The 22,446-nt window shown below is 46.0% G+C and overlaps 1 protein-coding gene across 1 annotated transcript in view; it reads right to left on the bottom strand.

Annotated features, from left to right (window-relative positions):
• Positions 1-22,446, bottom strand: part of TSNARE1 (t-SNARE domain containing 1) — a gene marked incomplete at its 5' end in the record, with an annotated part of 667,552 nt that overhangs the window by 92,902 nt on the left and 552,204 nt on the right. The window lies entirely within an intron of this gene.

Genomic DNA, 22,446 nt, shown 5'->3' with positions numbered 1-22,446 from the left:
TGGTCTACTCAGTAACTTCTGCAGCCGTAAGAATGCCGTTATCCATAACCTCTCTCATCAGGCAGTTGTTCCTGTTCCCTGATCCACAGTCAGTCGGACAATGCTTATCTCTACTCCTGTGTCCACCACCCAGCTAGCATCACATAGACATAATCGTTCAACCCACTCCACATACAGGGGGACTGGTGATAGAAAGGTTCTCTCGGGCAAGGGACTTCTGTTGTGTTGAGGTTGCTCTGCAAGTATGCAGATTGGGCTGAAAACAAAAGGCAGGAGCAGGGGTGTTAGCTTCCAGGTCCCAAGGTGTTCCTTTATCCCTGGTTCAAAGCCTCAATGCTTTGTGCTTCCTGGCATTGTACTGAGCTTGCTATCAGTTGGAAAACTACTGCTGCAGTTTTAAATATCTCATTCTGCAGACTTTATTACGCTTCCATTTCATCATTGACAAGGTGTCTCTCATGGACTAGCCACACCTGCTAACATCCAAGGTCCTCACTGCCTGTATCTTAATTTACTTAGGTCCGTGGGTGAGTAGATCGAGGGTACCAAGTTTGGGAAGCACTCTGTTACAGGAGGCCTACAGAAGGACCTATTTTTGACACCTCTGTACCATCCACACACTTGAATATTTGTTTCTTTTTTACTGGTGAAAAACAGTTCTTTGCAAGTTTTTGAGTGCAATCACCTTTCTTCAGGCTTAGGAAGTCTCTGCTGTTCTGCCTGAAGAAGGGTGACTGCATCCAAAAGCTTGCAAAGAGCTTTTCCCCAACTACACAGTTGGTCTAATACAAGTTATTACATCTATCCAGAGAACCACTGGCACAGCTGTCATAGCAGAACCGCTGGCACGGCTGTTTGAGTGCTCGTGGTGCTTGGGTCAGATCCCGGAGGACTGGAAAAGAGCCAATGTGCTCCCTATTTTCAAAAAGTGGAGGAAGGAGGATCCCAGTAATGAAAGGCCAGTTAGTCTCACCTCTATCCTTGGAAAAGTCTTTGAAAAAATTATTAAGGATCATATTTATGTGAGTCCAGTGGGAAAAATAATGCAGCAGGGCAACCAGCATGGATTTGTAACAGGTAGATCATGCCTGACTAATCTGGTTTCTTTTTATGACCAGGTCACGAAATGCTTAGATGCAGAAGTAGAGGTGGAAGTCATTTACTTGGATTTTAGGAAGGGCTTCAATAAGGTATCTCATCCTATTCTGATAAATAAATTAAGAGACTGTGACTTAGATGATTACACAGTCCGGTGGGTGGCAAATCTGCTTGGGGGTTGCACCCAGAGCGTGGTAGTAGACAGGTCGGTATTGACCTGGAAGGATGTGGGCAGTGCGGTCCCGCAGGGCTCAGTCCTTGGACCTGTTCTCTTCAATGTCTTCATCAGTGACTTGGATATGGGTGTGAAGTGTGCTCTGTCCAAGTTTGCGGACGATACTAAATTGTGGGGTGAAGTCAACACACAGGATGATAAGGAACAATTGCCGGTGGACCTGGACAGGTTGGAAAAGTGGGCAGTACACAATAGGATGCAGTACAACATGGACAAATGCAGAGTGCTGCACCTAGGGCACAAAAATATCCAGCACAACTACTGGCTGGGAGGTGACTCGCTCAGCAGCACGGCAGCGGAAAGGGATCTCTGAGTCACAGTGGACTCCAAGATGAACACGAGTCACCAGAGAGATGAAATCACCAGCAAAGCTAACTGCATTTTATCGTGCATCAGCAGATGCATAACAAATAGATCCAAGGAGGTGATACTTCCCCTCTATGCAACACTGGTCAGACTGCAGTTGGAGTACTGCGTCCAGTTTTGGGCACCACGCTTCAAGAAGGATGTGGACAACCTCGAGAGGGTCCAGAGGAGACCACTCGTATGATTAAGGGTTTGCAGGCCAGGTCCTAAAAGGAGAGACTGAGGGACCTGGACATTTTCAGCCTCCACAAGAGAAGGCTGAGAAGTGATCTTGTGGCCACCTACAAATTCATTAGGGGCATGCAGCAAGGGATTGGAGATGCTCTGTTCACCAGGGCACCTCTTGGAGTAACAAGGAACAATGGTCAAAACCTGACAGACAGCAGATTTAGGTTGGACATCAGGAAGAACTTCTTCACAGTAAGGGTAGCCAAAATCTGGAATGGGCTTCAAGGGAGGTGGTGCTCTCCCCTCCTTGTGGGGTCTTTAAGAGGAGGATCGATAGGCACCTGGCTGGGGTCAGCACTCTTTCCTGCCCATGGCAGGGGGTTGGACTCGATGATCTGTTGAGGTCCCTTCCGACCCTAATATGAAAAAAAACCCTTGCCTGCCTATGTCCTTAGACCCACATGGCTACCGCCAAAAACCCAGTTTCTTTTTTACTGACATTTCCTATCTCAAAGTACTGAAATCTCTGGGGTAGCCAAGTGAAGTATCTCTGGCTCCTGAAACAGTCTGGAAGGTGTTCACCTTGACCTCACATACCCTTCAGTCACATTCCTGTTACTCACACACTAATGGGATCTGGTTCTTTGGGCAGGGTCAAATTCTTTAATCATACCTAATTTCTGCCTTGTATTTTGAGAAGGAATTTCCCTTCTGACATATTCAAGGAAATTACAAGTTGACTTGCCTCCCTGATTCTGGCTGAGAAGCTTCAGTTTTCATCAGGTCATCATATACTTTTCAACTTATTTTCTGTGATCATGCATGGGAAAACACCAGATGATTCAAGACACCTCCTATTTCTTTAACATCCCCTAGTTTTTCCACCCGCATCCCCCGTTTTCTGTGATTCTGTGTAGGCCTCGCTGCCGTATGGATTAGAACAACCATCGATCAGTGAATATACAAATCACACAGAGGCCTGCTAGCAGCATGAACCAAAGTACTCCCAAGACTGGAATTACACATCCCATACATTGAGTAAGTGGAAGTGCTGGGAAAGTTAGCTTGGTGTCTTCGAAGGCTGATGGAAAGAGAAGTGATTGCTGGTTGGTACAGAAGACCAAAACAGGATCTGAGTGAACTGGTCAGCAGGCTCTCTTAACTAGTAGGAGGGTCACACTATCTGGTGAGAACTCAGTGTGGATGATGTCACCTAAAGCTGTTTTAGTAATTGGTGGGTGCGTCTACACATTCATTAATGCGCCTTAGATACTGCACATTTAGTTTAGTACTCCTTTAATAAAGTATAAATACATGCACAGTACCTAAAGTTACCGGGCAGCAGCACTGGCGCACAGTTATTAGGTGACGCTTACTGTGCATTAGCCTCATAACACTGCACGGTACGCTATTAGCACGGTTTTTGCCCTGACATGCTACTGCACAGCGTTGTTACGCCAATGCACAGTAAGCGTCTGACGCAGACGTACCTGGTGAGAACTAGAATTCATGCAATGTAACATGACATTGGCTTGACTGGTGTATAAAAGGGTCATTGGCACCCCAAATATATTTTACTGAACTAGAGCCTCTTTTTCATGCCAGTCCCATCTACACAAATAACATGGTTAGTGCCGGGTACTAAATGCTCATGGACACTAGTGCTTAGGCTTGTTTGGAGACAAGGATCCTGGCTGAGTTCGGGCACTGAGAGCTGAAGCCTGCAGTCTCTTTATTATAAAAATGAGGTTGCTAGGAGTCTCTTGGAGGCTCAGATTAAGTGTGGTATCACAGACGGCATCCTGATTGCATGCACCATCCATCCAAAAGGAGGGACTCTGACATGACCAGTAATACTCAGCTCCTGACATCCCTTAACAGAGACTGACGCTGATGGAGTCTGACACTCCAAACCAGGAGCTGTCACTTCCAAGGGGGGAACTGAACCAAATGTGTACCGAGAAGCTGAGCACACGAGCTACAGGGTCTGCTGCATCCTGCTGGTTACCTTTATACCCTTAATTAATTCCAAGTGAAGGAAGGGAACTTCTTCTCTGCTTAAACATCACAAGGACTCTCCTGTTGCTGTCTTCTTCAGCTCTGGTCCTAGGATGACCCATAAAGTCTTTTGTATCAGTAGGGATGTCAGTGGACTACAGCCAGCATGATTTCATGTTTCTCAAACCTTCCTAACCGGTGCGTTTTGAAGACCTTCGGTAACACCTACAACAGCAATCCCAAAACTTCCCTTCCTGGGTACTTCATTGTTAAAAGTCTGCAGAGTTGCAAAGCTGTCTTCCCCCTTGTAGAGTCATTCTCACCAGTGAAAAATGAGTGTAAAACTCAAACCAGAATCGGGATGAGTATGCAGCAGTGTCGGGCAGCTTATTCTCATATTTAACTTACATTTTATGAGCTCTGCTTGACAACTTACAATAATGGATCCTCTTCCCTTTATAACACCACTCTGTCGATTTGGCATGCTTTCCTTCTTGGTTTTATAATCAGTCTGAGGAGTTACAGCATTTTCTTCCTTATTTCTCCTCTCCCTTTCTTTCACATTTCAAGGCAAGAGATCACTCCATTGTGATGACAGTTTGAACTTTGAGACCATATGCCAATATTAGCTCCAGAATTTTAACGTGCCGCGGTATACTTGGAATACAGAGCGATAGATAAATAATGATGGATGCATAAACTGCATTCACATGCCAAAGGACTTTTGCAATTTTAATAGCGTGTACAGAAACCCTTTCACATGCCATAAAATACAGTCATCCTTGGGACGGGGCTTGTCAACTGTTTAATAGTGCATAGCAATATTTAACAATAGTTCAGGGCAGGAAGTGAAGAATATCAGTCCTAATTGAAACTGCAGGACTTTAAGCAAGCAGAATGCATTTATCCTGGTTCTGCATTAGAATTAGCTTTGCTGATCTTGGGCAGGAGGAAGGGGGGAGAAGAAAAAAAAAAAGTATTGCGTCTTCAATAATCCCAAAACATCAGGGTGTCAGTTTTACGTCCTCTAGGACCTCTATCAGCACTCTGCCTGCTTTCATGGGCTATGGTCTTTGATTCAATACCTATACAAAGGGAAGAATAGTACCTGCGGAGCTGCCCACTCCAGTTGCTGGGATTTTCCAGCACTGACGAGACCTGATTCAGTTTAATGTATAACATGAGAGACCAGAGCCGTTAATGTGAGATAGCTTAGTGCTCTTAACACCAGGCAGCAATGGTTCAAGTGGAGAGCTGCCTTTGTTTCCATTATGCTGGCAAAAAAAAAAAAAAGGTTCCCTTTACCCAGCGTAATATTGATAAGTTCCCAGCAACTTAGAGCAGTGATTTGCAATCAGGGTGCTGCAGCACCCCGGCGCGCCTTGAGATCCTGTCCAGGGTGCCACGCAACATTAGAACTGCTAGGTGTGCCAGCAGGATTCATGAGATAAACCCGGACTTCGAATAGGAATCCAGAGTGATAAAAATATATGGACCTTTTAGGGTCTTTTTGAATTTTCTGCAATAGGAAAACGTCTATTATTCGTCCCTTGTCAAAAAACAAGCGAAGGCGAAGAGCTGGCATTTTCCGAGGGGAGCCATGAGTCCAAAAAGGTTGAGAGCCACTTGCTCAGAGACTGGGTGAATGCCTGTTTCCTTTTCCACACCCCCATTCCTCATGCTGGAGGTTTTAATGGGAAGGACTGTGAAAATGCTAGTTTGGCAACAGCATCTTAGGGCATAAGCATGTGAATAACTGAACACGGTGAAGCAAAGGGGGGCTGGGGGAACTGTGCCATGAATCAGCTTCTCCGTGGTAACTCCTCTTCTCCTGCTAGACAGTAAAGACAGACTACAGTAGCTTACCCAGGCTAAGCTGCTGTGGATTAGCTTTCATTTACCGTGGGGGAAAAGCACGTGCATGGCAGTTACTACAATGCAGTTGATATATAGCAAAGGCTCAATCTCTTTCCTCTTGCCTTGTGCCTTTAATAGCTTGTTTTTAATTGACTGTGTGGCATACCTAGCAAGGCTATTGACCTCCATTTGGGAAGGAAGTTATGGTTCATTCTCCCAAGATGCTCCACCACGCAGCGCCCCTCCTTGGGGAACGCCAGCAACTTACTTTTCTATAAAGGCAACCTAGAAATAAAAGCTGACATGATTCCCGCTAGCTTTCCTTTTTCTAGCCATTTTAACCCGTCATATGGGTAAGCAAGTTGAAAATCACATTCAGTCAGACTCAGGTTCACTGAGCTTCAATACATTCACCATTGACATCACTGAGAACGGCGCCACAGTTTCATGACCGAAGACCCCGGGCCCAAATCCTAGCCCCACAGCAATGAAAGGCAAAACTCCCCTCGATTTCAGTGGACTGTGATTTCATCTGAGGAAGTTAATGTTCAAGTCAAATGCAGGTTTCCTGCTTTGCAGCTTCCTGCATCTCCTTTTTTTTCCTAGTGACCATCTGAATGCAAGCTTTGTTCGTTTGTTCAGAAAACACTGCAATCCCATATCAACTCCTATTCTTTTACGTTTACCCCTCCCCAAAGGCCTTCCATTGGGCTGTTCTCTCTGTCACTCTGCTGACTCCTAGTCTCTAATTTCTATTCCATGAACCATATAGTTCCCAGTGCTGGTTCACCCTTGCATTATTTTACATTAAAAGAATGATTAAATTGAAACGTGAAGTGCTCAAGTGTTAGGAAATGCCAGAAGAATACCCATTCCCCTCTCCATATGCTATTACTATTTAATCTTGATGGTACATCTGTCTCATCTGGTAAAAGGGTAGCTATTTAGTGGTTAATCTCACCCTCCCTTTTCAATCAGCGACCTCATGCCAAATATCTCCCCCATCATCCAAACCTTTTCTAACACACAATGACTGCTTTTCTTCTAGGGATAGTCATAGAAAACAAAATCCTAGAAATGTAGGAAAGCATCAAGGGATCATCTCATCTAGCCTCCTGCACTGAGATAGATTCAAGTCTATCTAAGACCATGTCTGTTGGTCCAACTATTCTTGAAAATCTCCAGGCAAGGAGATTCCTCAGCCTACTTAGGTAGCCCGTTTCAGGGTTTTACTACCCTATCAGGTAGCCAGGTCTTCCTAATATCCAGCCTGCAGCTTCACTGCTCCAAATTAAGCTGATTTCTTCTTCCCCTTCTCCCAGTGGCCATAGAGAAAAATCAGGAAACAACCTTTTGCATAATGGAAGATAGTTATTTATAATCCCCTGCCCACCCTCAGTTGTCTTTTTTCTATACCAAGGGCCAGCAACGTTTTTGAACACCCGCGACCTTGACTTGTAAGCCATTGTAGTGCCAGGCTCGGATAGCGGGGGAGCCACAAGGGGCCCGATCCTTGTTGGGGCAGTGTAGCCCTGGCCCCTTCCCCGCCCTCCGCCCCAAGGCGCACGTGCCGAGCAAAATGCCTTTGAGTGCCACGCTCTTGCACCTGTGCCAGGGGTTGCCTATCCCTGTTCTAGACCGAACAAAATATCTTCCTTCAACCTCACAGGTCATGTTTCCTAAACTTTCTCCTCTATTCACACTCTGTTCTCATTCTCCTATACTTGGCAGGGTCCCAGTACCGGAAGCATGGAGAACACAGGAGAGACAGTGCCCCGGGTCTTAGTCCCCATGTTTGATGCAACAGTGGCATATAACTGTCTGGACGGACAACTGAAGGCAAACTTCTTGGCTCCTGCAACCCTAGGTTAGAGCAAGTCTAATTGTTTATGGAGGACTGAACACATGCAGTGCCAAGGCACGTTGAGCTGTGAAGCATGCTTGGTGCAGACAGAATCTTCAGCACGTGACACACCGAATTGTAATGCGTATCTACACCAGGTGGAGCAAAATGAGATTTTCTCCTTCCCCAGAACATGCAATTCCACCGTGTTTTCAGAGGGATGTCAAAAGGTTCATCCCTGAAACATACGTACCTCTCTCCTGCCCACTTTAATGGCATTGTTTCAAAGCTTGCATAGAGGTGCTACAGATGGACAGCAAGAGAGTTTTAAGGATTTTGTTTTTAAATCATGGACAAAAAAAACCGGGAAGGACCTCTTGTCATCCAGCCTGATGCAATCACACACAAACGTACAATAAACATTTGTCCCATAAGATACATAAAAAGATCTACTTTAGCCTTTTCCACACACCCTATAATACAAAGCACCCACTCACAAGCTAGAAACTTTGGTCAAAAGAGCAGCACCTCAACCACTGAGATTATGGAATCACCATCAGACAATGTTGTCTGGAGCAGAGTTGAAATAGATGATCTGTTGAGATCTCTTCCAGCCCTGTTTTTCAATATAAGTGCTAAAGGAGATGCTGCTTATAGGAAGTTGGACTGATGCTTTCTTTGATGTTCTTCTATGATCTTAAAACAATCCTGCAATGGATTGATGAGAGCGAGCAGGAGAGAAGGAGAGAACATCATATCTTTCCTTAATCTTATTCTTGGAAATGGCTGAACCATTTTAGCTGAAACTTTAAAATAATGGGGGGAAAAGAAATCTGAAGGCAGGCATCTGTCATGAAAAACATCAATGTGAATGGCTTAAGACTCGCAAAGTTAGGGTGAGATTGCACATTACAATCAGATCCTGTTAAGGGCACTTAAAATCTGAATAATCACACATTAAGGCTCAATAACAAGTGTTTAGTGCCCTTTAGGCATCTTAAAATTACTCCACTTTAGGAGAGGATTGTCTTTGAGCTGGGTGTTTACCTGAGATAAAACCACCAATTTGCAGCCCTCTAATATCCCAGGAGGCACTTGTCCCAGGTAGACTAGCTGTTATTTAGGATTCTGCAGCCCTGGACTGACCGCTGGGAACTGTTGAACAACAGGTGGGTAGGGATGGGGTGAGTGGGAAGGGAAGAAAAAAGGATAAATGGGAAACAAGGTAAAAGCCAGGGGAGGAGGGCATGGGGAGTAGGTAAAAGGAGGCCAGATTGGGGGGAGGAAGAGGAAGTGAACAAGTGGGTGAGAAGCTGCCAAGGTGATGCATCCTCTGCCCCCTGGACCTCCAAATCACCCCCTTCACCTGCAGATTGCTCCCCTGGCACCCCATTTCCCCCCTGCGCCCCCTCATTGCCCTTTTCCCCCTTGGATAACTGCCCTGCTGCCCTGATCAGCCCAAGAGTGGCAGAGGTGCCGGTGGGGGGATCCTCCTCTCCGCCTGCTCTTGGGAGGTCCCTGAAGACCATGCTGCCCCTAAGCACCTAGGTCCAGCTGCCCACCACTGAAAGAGGGGTTGGGACGAGGGGGTGGGTGAGCAAGGAGATTCTAGGTAGCTATGAGGCCTGGTGGGGGCTGGATTTGGGTGCATGGAGGTGGCACAGGATGCAGGGAGCCAGGGAGGAGGCAGGGAAGGGAAACCCTCCCCTTGGTCCTGCCACCAGTAGTGCTTTCAGGCTGATTGAGGTGGCAGGGCAGTAATCTGGGGGTGGATGGGGCTAATTGAGGGGTGGGAGTGATCATGGGGCAGAGGGAGGGATCCGGGGACAGATGGGTGGCAGTGGGAATGATCCAAGTAGGATGGAGGGTCCTTTCCCCCCTCCTTCCTGGCCTATACTGCATCTATAAAGCCAGCAAACAGAGCAGGCATGGAGCAGACTTACAGCCCTGATTTACAGCCCCTAGTCACGCTCCTGCTCACCAGCCCTGCAGCAGCAGGTCTGAGCAGTGCACACTAGAGAGGGTATTAACCCCAAATGCGTGTCTGATCTCTAGCTCTAGTTAACCTTAACACAGACTAATATTCCTCAGAGTTAGCACCCACAAAGTCTAACATGTAATCTCACCTTTATACATACTGCTTATGATAGAAAGCATCATTCCAACTTCCTAGAAGCAGCACCTCCTTTAGCACTGATATTTCATTGACTTAATCTGGCGATCACATAGGCCAGGTGTAAAAAGCACAGATCTACGATGTAGGCAAGACTCTGGCCCAGTCTGTTTTGAGACCACTATAATTACTGCATCATCAAGGACGTGCTTGCTGAAACTGACAATTTTTAACAACACGTGCCATTAAAAAGTGAGCAAAAGGACAAAAAGCATATCGGTGGGTGTGTCTACAGAAGATGCTAACTGCGCAGTAGCCTAATAATACTGTGCAGGAGAACGTCACAGCATAAACAGTGCTAGTAAACTACTGCACAGTATTATTAGGCAACTGCACAGTAGCGTCACTAAAAAGGTGTTCAACGGTGCTACTGCACAGTAACGCTGATAATGAGCATTTATTCAGTACTTGATTATACAAGTACTAAATTAAATGCACAGTAAGTACTGCGCATTAATGAACAAGTAGATATGCCCAGTAGCAGTTATTTTGCTTTGGTCTCAGGGTTTATTACTAACATACCATAGATATGGCCGGTTTTAAAACCTGACAGCCCTTTTAAATACTCGTATGAAATAGTGAAGAGCAACAAGCAGGGAAGGAGTTGATAAAGCTGTCTGGGGACTTGAGTGGAAACCACCTCATATTGATAGGAGAGGTGAGCTCAAAATAATCATTTGCTGTGCTGTTTCACAAAACAAGTTGCTGCCTGGAATGTTACAGCCTGGAATATATTATCTCAGGAAATGAAAGGTTAATATTTGTGGGTGTATGTGTGCGCTCGCGCGCGGGTGTATGTGTATGTGTGTGTGTGATTATGCCACAACAGATAGTCAAGTAATTAGAACCATTAAAAGCTGCTGAGGTTCTGAGTTCAAAAGAGCAGCCAGTGTGCAAGACATCCCTAAGCAAATACAGTTGCTTCTGCTTCTCTTGTTTGAGAAGAAAAAAGAAAAAATAAACCCCTTTTTTTTGCTAAGGCTTTTCCGAAAGCTTGCTTGGGCTGAAGCGTGAATGAATCCAGGGAAAACTGATGTTATTTCCATATTTAAATAGGCAAGAAAATATGCAGTCAGAAGCTAATGGAAAGATTACATGGGATTTTAATTCACTGCTGGGAATGAACGGTCATGGGCTTTTCTCTCTCTAATCTGCAGGGTTCCATGGTCAATGCTTTCTCTCCGCTTAGAGCCAGACAACGGCATCATCACTATTACTGCTCCTATCTGTCGTGGGCTCTAAAGGAGAACAGGCCTATAGGACGAGATTGCTGTTCCTGAATGTTGTTCATTAGTCAAATTTATCTGCCCCAAATCCTTCTCTCATTGCTGTTCCTACTTGCAGCCCCTGGTACAAGAGATTTGCCAGGGATGGGGGTGAGTGCAGAAGAGGGAATGGGTTATACTGAAGAGCTGTATGGATCCTCCCAGTTTGTACCTGTCCCCCCTGCACTGCTACTTCTCTATGAAAGGAAAGTGCTTGGAGCACATCTTAGCTATCACCAGGTGCTGAGAGAGTTGGCTGATGTGATTACAGAGCCACTGGCCATCATCTTTGAAAACTCATGGCAATTGGGAGAGGTCCTGCATGACTGGAAAAAAGGCAAACATGGTGCCCATATTTAAGAAAGGGAAAAAGGAGGATCCAGGAAACTACAGCCCAGTCACCCTCACTTCAGTCCCTGGAAAAATCATGGAGCTGATCATCAAGGAAACCATTTCTAAGCACTTGGAGGAGAAGGTGATTAGGAACAGTCAACCTGGATTCACCAGGGGCAAGTCATGCCTGAGCAACCTGATTGCCTTCTAGGATGAGATGACTGACTGTGGATGCAGGGAGACCAGTGGATGTGGTTTACCTTGATTTTAGCAAGGCTTTTGATATAGTCTTCCACAACATTTTGCAGGCAAGCTAAGGAAGTACGGGCTGGATGAATGGGCTGTAAGGTGGACAGAAAACTGGCAGGAGCATCAGGCCCAGAGGGTAGTAATCAGTAGCTTGATGTCTAGTTGGCAACCGGTATCAAGTGGAGTGCCTCCGGTCCTGGAGCTGGTTTTGTTCAGTATCTTCAGCAATGACCTGGAAGATGGCATTGAGTGCATCCTCAGCAAGTCTGCGGATGACACCAAGGTGTGGGGAGTAGTAGATACTCTGGAGGGCAGGGCTAGGATTCAGAGTGGCCTGGACAAATTGGAGGATTGGGCCAAAAGAAATCTCATGAGGTTCAATGAGGAGAAGTGCAAAGCCCTGCACTTAGGATGGAAGAATCCCATGCACCGGTGCAGGCTGGGGCTGACTGGCTCTGAGTGGCGGCATCAGGTGGCAAAGGGGCTGGCTGGTTGGGCATGAGGGTGCTACAGGGAGAAGTTCTGGCCCTAGCCAGCCCATCACAGTCTACACATGCATTTGGTTGCATGTGAGTACCCTGCCATAAAATAGTACTGTTCCCAAAAGTACTAGCTTGTGGAGGAGTTAATTAATCCACTATGTTCTAATACTGGCGCACATGTAAATTGTGATGCTTTACTGTGGAGCTAATTATTGTACTCTGCAGTAAAGCACACATGTACATGCACCCAGGAAAGACAAAAGAAGACCAAGAAAAGAGGAATTTGGAGAGGCGGGATGCAGAGGGAGAGACCCTCCAGGAATACTAAAAGACTTTCTGATTGGTGACACTGGAGGTTTTGAAAAAAATAACCTCTAAATATTTATCCCTAATAAACAACTCTCTTTCTTTTAACCCGAAACCTGTCTAGCAAAGAACAGGACTACTGTGAGATTAAAAACAATCAAATGACCACCTGTGATATCTAAGCACCTCTGTGGGGCACTGAAAACCCACCTTGGTTGATTTTCAAGTAGTTATTGCCTTTCTTGCAGGAGAAAAAAAATACAGTTTAATTTCATACTGCAATGTATATACAGAAGATTTGAGATGTTAAATGAATTAGCACAACGCTGCTTCCCTCTGACTTTAAAGTTCATTTTGAATTGTACTAATGACCCCATGCTGGTTCCTGCTATTCATTGGAAAATGAATCTGGGGTCTGTTTGGAAAGAAGCCGCCCCTGTAGGGGCGTGTTTACACGTGCAATTAATGTGAAGCAATAACTCTGGAGCAATAAGTTCTTGGGTGTGCTATTTGAATGTGCACTCGGGACGGCAGCATGTTGAGCCAGGTCAGAGCAGCCCCAGCTGGCATGGGGCCCTGGGGGTCAGCCTGCCAGCCCAGGGCTGCTCCCCTTCAGCTCAGCACGCTGTGGAGGGGCTGGCTGGGGCCCAGCCAGCCGAGGCAGCATCCATACTGCTGTGCAGCAAAAGACTCTGCAGTAGGACAGTACTTGTATTTACAAGTACTATCTTATGGAGCAGTTAATTAATCTACTGTGCTCTAGCACTGGTGTACATGTAAACTGTAATGCTTTACTGTGGAGCTAATTAATAATCATAAACTACTACAAGATCGTTTCAGGCTGGACATAAGGAAGAATTTCTTTACTGTCTGAGCCCCCAAGGTCTGGAACAGCCTGCCACCGGAGGTGGTTCAAGCGCCTACATTTAACACCTTCAAGAGCAAACTGGATGCTTATCTTGCTGGGATCCTATGACCCCAGCTGAGTTCCTGCCCTTTGGGCGGGGGGCTGGACTCGATGATCTTCCGAGGTCCCTTCCAGCCCTAATGTCTATGAAATAATTAGCATACTAGTAAAGTACTAATAGTGTATATGTAAAGTACTAGTATATTTACAAGTACTATGCTGCAGAGTGAATTAGTTTACTCCAGCCTAATACGGGAGCCTGTGTAGACGTGCAGCATTTACTGTAGAGCTAATTAGTCTACTTCGCAGTAAACATCTCATGTAGACATGCTCTATGTGTATTTCAATGTGAATTTTATGTGAATATGCCTATGCCATCAGGGCAAATATTAGTTACAGTTCCACCAATGGTTTTCAACCGTTACTATACCGGGACTCACCTAGCATCCAGTGTCCCATGACATGCTTCCCCTTTAATCACATGAGCAGAGCAGGATGTGACCATCCCTGAAGTCTCACAAGCCACAGATGGAGAGCCTCCAAGTTATACCATTATGCACCACTGACATCCATGTGGTACAAACAGCCACCGGCATCTGACACCATGCAACTTTGACCAATAGCATAGGACTGGGGGGTGAGAAAACAACGTTGTGTGTCTCACCAGCACTCCTGTGGAGCTTGCCTTCTTTACACAACTGTAAACAGGAGTTGAATGAGGCACTATGGACTTCGGAGTAGAGCTGGAATAGCTCCTTTCACAGGGGAGGTCCTCTGAGAAATAGGAAAGCACGTTTTAGGGCAGCCTAAGTGGTTCAGCGCTGCCATAATATGCCAGAGGACCTGGCCTTCAAATCTAAGAGCTATGCTGAGGAATCCTAATTAACACTGGTGTATCTCTCATTGATGTGAGCCCCACTGATGCAAGCAAGGGTATGCCTACATCATATCCACAGCAGTCTCAGGACTGCCACACTCAAGCACTTGCTCCAGAGAAACAAAATCCATGTATACATTCTTCCATCTTTCTCGATCCAGCAATTCCCATTGAAATTGCGGCACATGTCAGGGTCAAGCCCTTTTACTACCTCCAGCATAGTAACTGTCTAGAGTAAAACTAAACTATGGGGGGAAAAAAAAACCAACAAAACTTCCTGATAAAAGGCTCCCAGTGTTTATTATTGCTATTATATTCTGATGTGTTTGATACAGTCCTCGAGTCGTGTTGTACACAATTGCTCCTGATAAGGAAACAAACAGACTGTGTTCCTGAAAGGGAGCTGAGGACTATGACCTTTAAAGCATGTACAAATTAAAATGTATTGACCAAATGTGGTGTGACCTTTATGGTAAAGCTTCCTTAAAGACTAACCATGAATTTGCTATTAAATATCACTGCTTCTGCGGAGTGGCTGGAAAAGGCCAATAATATTATTAAGCACTTTCTGGTTTATGGAAATGAGAAGGAAGGAGACCGCTTATTTAGAAAAATACCGGGGATTTTAGCAATAGGAAAAGGCCATCCCACACCAACCTGAAGGCTACAGCCTTGGTTTATTAAATGACTTTTTGTTGTTGCTTCTTCCCACCTGAGAAATGAAATTGGATCTTGTGGGCTACTTAGCTGATTTCTCCAACAAGTGTCTCTGCTCATCCACTTCTTGGCCCTTGAAGCGGTCCTGTTCAAGTTCCCTCTTCGTTCTTAAGTTTCTCCTGGTTCCTACAGTTTGCTTGTTATCCTCCATGAGTATGGTCTTGAGTGCTCCAATACTTTCTCTTACAAGGTCCAATTTTCAGTTGCTTTTACCCTGGACAACTTCAGTCATTCAGGATGAAAATTTCAGTGCCAGAATTTTGCTTTAGGTAGATTCATTAAATTAAAGTTCATTGAAAATGATGCAGCCCTTTTTGAGACTAAAATAATAGATACTCAGCATTTTGTCTATGCAGGCAAAGTTCTTACTTTTCATTTAGAAAGTCAATTCCCTCCATGCAATTATGCTGGAGGCTCATAATTTGGTGTATATGGAGGGGCAGGGGTAATTCTGTTGGCGGGAATGCATGTTTTACTGTTTCTGGAAAAATCCATTTCAGTTTGGCTAAGGTATTAACCCATGCAAAACCTCAGCTTGCACGTGCTCCATAGAGATCTGTGAAAATGTGGCACTTCAGTTTGCCAAAAAAATCCATCTTGAACGAGGAGGCGCCAACCCTGGTCCGTCGGGTCTAAAAAGGACTTTCACTGTAACTGCTCCTCCTGGCTCTCCACGGCTCTTGGCAAAATTGCTTGAGCAGCCTGAAATGTGTCATTTCCTAACATTTGGATGCTTGAGTTTGGAACATTAATGTTCCTTTCAACATTTTTGGTTGGCTTTAACATCATTTATAATGACATGTGATAATGGCTCACATTTCTAGAGTGACTTTCAAGGCAGTAATGTCCAATTTGATTTACTAATTCACTATATGGAGAATTAATTTTCCCAGCACTGGAAGGAAGCCACCTACTTCTGGCAGTTTTTAAAATGTTGCATAGCAAATCTGGGCATGAGTTGAAGGCAGGTAATGACTACTCTGCTAGTTGAAACTTAGAGAGCCAGCAATATCCAAAACCAAAATTTGCCTAGGATAGCAAAGCAGATGCCCCAATTCTCTTGTAAAAAGTGCCTCCATATACAGGCAACCCCCACTTAATGCTGTTCCGCTTGGCACTATTTTGCTATAACGCTCATTTTAAATTAATACCTAATTTCACTTAGCGCTCACCAAGTTTCGCTATAACACTTGCAGTCGCCATTTTGAGACATTAAAAATGCCTGTAGTCACCAACTTGGGTTGTCAAATACTTTCGGTTTCGCTTAACACTTATTTCACTTAACACAGTTTTTCAGGAGCCAATTAAAAGTGCTAAGTTGGGGTTGCCTGTACTGAGTATCAATGTGTGACCAGGAGTGGAGTTTTAAGACTCTTTGGAAGGGAAGTATCTGCTAACCCTGTCTCCACTTCCTGTCATGTATTTGGATCAGTATCATAGCGGGGGGGGGGGGGGGGGCGCAAACAGGGCAACTGCCCCAGGCACTGAAGCAAAGGGGCACCAACAGGTGCTGCTCAGCTAGGGTAGGACACGGGATGGAGCCGTGAGCGGCTCATTTGGGGGAGGTGTGGGATGGGGGTAGGCTGGCTCTCACCACTGCATGCACTCCTGAGAAAGCATGGGGGATCTGTGCACGAGGGGAGGGCAGGCTGCTGCTGCGGGCTTGCCCCGGGTGCCACACTTCTTTGCTACATACTAATTTGGGTTTTCCATGGTTGTTTCTTATCTTCTGACTGGCCAAGTCTAACCTTGCTTAAATGCCTATAACACTGAAGCCAAATGCACTGGGTCAGATACTTGTGTAATGTGGCAGAGCTCCACTGATGTTCACACAGTTCGCAGTCATTAAACTATCCATGGCCCCCTCATGCCTGACACCCTTAATGGAACTACTCAGATGCACATTAGCAAGGAGCAGATCCAATGATATTCTCATTCCCTTTAAGGGCTAGTAGTGTCTCAATCCCATTCTTGCTAGTAGTGTCTACAGGTCTGTAGTTGGAGGTGCATAACTGGATAGAACAGGCTTTTCCAAAGCTCCACTACATCTTACTCAAGGCAATGCAAATACTGGGAACCTTTCTGGGGCAAAAAGCAGCAGAGTTTATAATAAAATATCCACGACACCATGCTTTTCCAAAAAAAATTCCAGATAATGAAAGAATAGAACAAAGGATGTTCTGTTCCCAAGGTGCAGTAGGACGGCGAGGGGTTTTATGGACTATCAAATCCAGTCCCTGCATTTGAAGGCAACCGCTGACCCCTGAGAGCATGACTTCAAACCAAAACTACCTCCCCAAATCCTTAAATAAAACTGAAGGACGCAAACCCAGCAACATCAAGAATATTCTACAACATGCTGTAGATAAGAGAAGGGGGAACTATGGCACTGCCAATGCAAAACCTCCCACAGCTCATGACAATCACATCTGGAAGAAAAATTCCTTTCTGAAGTCAAGTTTGGCAGAAGGTATGACCCTGAGCAGAAGAGTAAGATCCTCTACACAGGAACTGTCAGAAGCATCATTGCACCTCCATCAACATTTCCTAGCTTTACTTATGGGCAATACCCCAATGCTTCAGAGGAAGGCAAAAATCCCTCCAGAAGCCAATAGCACTTATGAGGGAGAAAACCATTCCTATCTGGCCCCTACAAGTGACCAGCAAAATCTCCAAAGCCGGTGATTACCAGAAAACCATCATGTTACAAAAGAATTATCTCTATACCCCAACATAGGGATTGAAAACCATAATTTCACATATCACACTCATTGCTTGTTGAACCAAAGACGTGTCATCCTATCAGAGTATCCCTTCTATGAACTTATTGGCTAATTACAAACAGTCAAAAAGCCCGGGGCTGAATTGATTCAGTCTTTGTGGGTTAGTCTAAACTGCAGAAATTAAAATGCGATACAACTGAACAGACATTCACTTTCGATTTTGGATATGCAGCCACATGCCTGCAGTGGCTCAGGCCAGAAGCCAGGGGAGGGGGGCGCTAGAGCATGGCTATCTGGCACTTAGCTACATGGACTGTGTGTTCACTTCCTCTTCCTGCTGCCCCGAAGATCTCTGGGATTTGCAGTCCAGAATCACAACAACAGGCCACTGCAGGGCTGCTCATCATTTCCTCTTTCTGCTTCCAGGTACCTCTGGGATTTGTTGTCTACAGTCACAGCCAGCACTGTGTTTCAATAAGTTTAGCAGTGCAGGGCATCTCTGTACTCAGGGGAAAGGGGGTTTAACCAGGGAAAGAGGAGTTTAAGCACCCCCTCCCTGGGCCCAGCCCCTAGCCTGGGTTTGCCTGGGGAGGGGGTGGGGAGGGAGCAGTCCCTGCCAACCCTTCTCTGCTGGAACAGAAAGCTCAAACCAGCCCAGGGCTGGAAAGCATGCTGGGATGCTGGGAGGTCTGATTTAATTTAAACCAAGAAGGGGTCGAAGCAGAAGTTTCATAAGCCGGTTTGACCCAAGTCAGCTAAGTCTGATACTACATTTATACAAGTTTATCTTAAACCAGTTTGAACCATTTTGAAATTGGTTTATGTGCACTGAACTTCTGATCTGTTACAGGTTTAAACCAGTTTATGATGACTTACACTGTTGTATGTGTAATGTCTGTCCCTAGCCGTCCAGTTCAATGTTAAAATGATTCAGGGTTTTTAAACACTGACTACTTGGCTTGGAAAACCATTCCAAGACTTCCCTTCTTTGCTAGTTAGAACTTCTCTGATTTGCAATCTTAAATAGTCCATAATACAGCAGCATCATAGAACATTAGGAATAATGGAAAATTAAATTTGGAAGGCACCTCAGGGAGTCATCTAGTCCAATCCCCTTCACAAAGCAGGACCATCTCCACCTATATCAGCCCAGCCACAGTTTTGTTTAAGCAGGTCTTAAAAACCTCCAAGGATGGTGGTACCACAGCCTCTCTGGATAACCTATTTCAGTGCTTTACTACCCTCCCAGTTAGAGGGATTTTCCTAATAGCTAACCTAAACTTCCCTTGCTGCAACTTGAGCACATTGCTCCTTGTCCAGTCATCTGCCACCACTGAGAACAGTCCAGCTCCATCCTCCTTGTAACCCCCCTGCAGGGAGTTGAAGGCTGTTATTAAATCCCCGCTCAGTCTTCTCTTCTGCAGATTAAATATGCCCAGTTTTTGCAAACTCCCCTCACAAGTCATATGCTCCAGCCCCCAAACTATTTTTGCTGACCTCTGGTGACCTCCAATTTGTCTACTTCCATCCTATCTGTAGTGGGGGGCCCAAAACTGGACATAAGACTCCGGATGTGGCCTTGTCAGTGTCAAATAGAGGGGAAGAATCACTTCTCTTGATCTGCTGGCAACGCTCCTACAAATGCAGCCCAGTATATCATTAGCCTTCTTTGCAATAAGGACACACTATTGGCTCATATTCAGCTTATTGTCCACTGCAAACCTTAGGTCCTTTTCTGCAGAGCTGCTGCTTAGCCAGTCACTTCCTAGTCTGTACAGGTGCATGGGGTTGTTCCCTCCTACGTGCAGGACTTTGCACTTCTCCTTATTAAACCTCATGAGATTTCATTTGTTCCAGTCCTCCAGTTTGCCGAGGTCTCTCTGAATCCTAGCCCTGCCCTCAAGTGTATCAACTATTCCCCCCAGCTTGATGTCATCCACAAACTTGCTGAGGGTGCACTCCATCTCATCTTCCAGGTCTCTGATGAAGATTTTGAACATTATTGTATTGGCATTGGCATATTGGTATTGGCAACAGGAGATGAGGTATTGGCAACAGGAGATGACATGATAGGGGACCTCCAGATCGGTAGCCATTTGGGACACAGTGATCACCTTATAATAGAATTCAACATAAGACGGCGAGTGGGTAAGGTAACTAGTAGGGTGAAAGTGCTAGACTTTAAGAAAGCTGATCTCAATGCACTCAGGCGATTAGTCAAGGAAGCACTGCAGAGTAGGAGTTTTGAAGGGATGGGAGCCCAAGAAGGGTGGCTGTGCCTTAAGGAAACGATCCTTTGGGCACAAAGCAAGACGATCCCCGAGCGAGGCAAAAAAGGGAAAGGGGCCAGGAGGCTTCCATGGCTGACCAGAGAAATCCAGGGCAGCCTAAGGGCCAAAAGGGGAGCACATAAAAAGTGGAAGCAGGGTGAGATCACTAAAGATGAATATACCTCCTCTGCTCGTGCTTGTAGGGAGGCAGTTAGGCGGGCCAAAGCTACCATGGAGCTGAGGATGGCAACCCAAGTAAAAGACAACAAGAAATTGTTTTTTAGATATATTTGGAGTAAAAGGAAGGCCCAGGGAGGAATAGGACCGCTGCTAAATGGGCAGAAACAATTGGTGACAGATAGGGAGGACAAGGCTGAACTCCTCAACGAGTTCTTTGCCTCAGTGTTCCTAAGTGAGGGGCACGACAAGTCTCTCACTGGGGTTGTAGAGAGGCAGCAGCAAGGCGCCAGACTTCCATACGTAGATCCTGAAGTGTTGCAGAGTCATTTGGAAGAACTGGATGCCTTTAAATCGGCAGGCCCGGATGGGCTCCATCCAAGGGTGCTAAAGGCACTGGCCGACATCATTGCAGAGCCACTGGCGGGAATATTTGAACTCTCGTGGCTCACGGGCCAAGTCCCAGAGGACTGGAAAAGGGCTAACGTGGTCCCCATTTTCAAAAAGGGGAGGAAGGAGGACCCGGGCAACTATAGGCCAGTCAGTCTCACCTCCATCCTTGGTAAAGTCTTTGAAAAAATTATCAAGGCTCACATTTGTGAGAGCCCGGCAGGACAAATTATGCTGAGGGGAAACCAGCACGGGTTTGTGGCGGGCAGATCGTGCCTGACCAACCTAGTCTCTTTCTATGACCAGGTTACGAAACGCCTGGACACAGGAGGAGGGGTGGATGTCGTATACTTAGACTTCAGGAAGGCCTTCGATACGGTATCCCACCCCATACTGGTGAACAAGTTAAGAGGCTGTGACGTGGATGACTGCACAGTCCGGTGGGTGGCAAATTGGCTAGAGGGTCGCACCCAAAGAGTCGTGGTGGATGGGTCGGTCTTCACCTGGAAGGGTGTGGGCAGTGGGGTCCCGCAGGGCTCGGTCCTTGGACCGATACTCTTCAATGTCTTCATCAGCGACTTGGACGAGGGAGTCAAATGTACTCTGTCTAAGTTTGCAGATGACACAAAGCTATGGGGAGAAGTGGACACGCCGGAGGGCAGGGAACAGCTGCAGGCAGACCTGGACAGGTTGGACAAGTGGGCAGAAAACAACAGGATGCAGTTCAACAAGGAGAAATGCAAAGTGCTGCACCTAGGGAGGAAAAATGTCCAGCACACCTACAGCCTAGGGAATGACCTGCTGGGTGGCACGGAAGTGGAAAGGGATCTTGGAGTCCTAGTGGACTCCAAGATGAACATGAGCCGGCAGTGTGACGAAGCCATCAGAAAAGCCAATGGCACTTTATCGTGCATCAGCAGATGCACGACGAATAGGTCCAAGGAGGTGATACTTCCCCTCTATCGGGCGCTGGTCAGACCGCAGTTGGAGTACTGTGTGCAATTCTGGGCCCCACACTTCAAAAAGGATGTGGATAACCTGGAGAGGGTCCAGAGAAGGGCAACTCATATGGTCAAGGGCCTGCAGACCAAGCCCTACGAGGAGAGACTAGAGAAACTGGACCTTTTCAGCCTCCGCAAGAGAAGGGTGAGAGGCGACCTTGTGGCTGCCTATAAGTTCATCACGGGGGCACAGAAGGGAATTGGTGAGGTTTTATTCACCAAGGCGCCCCCGGGGGTTACAAGAAACAATGGCCACAAGCTAGCAGAGAGCAGATTTAGACTGGACATTAGGAAGAACTTCTTCACAGTTCGAGTGGCCAAGGTCTGGAACGGGCTCCCAAGGGAGGTGGTGCTCTCCCCTACCCTGGGGGTCTTCAAGAGGAGGTTAGATAGGCATCTAGCTGGGGTCATCTAGACCCAGCACTCTTTCCTGACTATGCAGGGGGTCGGACTCGATGATCTATTGAGGTCCCTTCCGACCCTAACATCTATGAATCTATGAAACAGGACAGGCTCCAGGATGTACTCCTGGGGCACTCCACTTGATACTGGCTGCCAACTCTAGTTGGCATCAAGCCATTGATTGCTACTCTTTGAGCCCAATGATCCAGCCACTTTTTTATCCACCTTACAGTACATTCATCCAACCCATACTTCCTTAGCTTGCTTGCAAGAATGTTATGGGAGACCATATCAAAAGCTTTGCTAAAGTCAAGGTATATGGGCCTATAAAAAGAGAGATCTGTGTATATGTTGAAAGCAAAAGGATGAAGTGGTGGTGGATGGAGCTGAAGAATAGGCCAAGTTTTACAGACTAGGTAAAACTTCAGAGGTTGCATTTGAAATGCTCTTGCATTTAATTCTTACAGGTAACAAGAAATGAGGTAGGCCTGATTTTTCTACAGGAGATACTTTCCTAGCCTTGAAAGCCAAAAGACTGTAGACTCATCCCAACAGCAGGACCTGCAAAAGCCTTCAGCACTTTAGCTTTAAAACAGGAGAGCATATCTG

This window comes from Alligator mississippiensis, chromosome 3 (genome assembly GCF_030867095.1).
Source record: "Alligator mississippiensis isolate rAllMis1 chromosome 3, rAllMis1, whole genome shotgun sequence".
Classification (NCBI taxonomy): Eukaryota; Metazoa; Chordata; order Crocodylia; family Alligatoridae; genus Alligator; species Alligator mississippiensis.
This window is presented reverse-complemented; position numbering and strand designations above follow the sequence as displayed.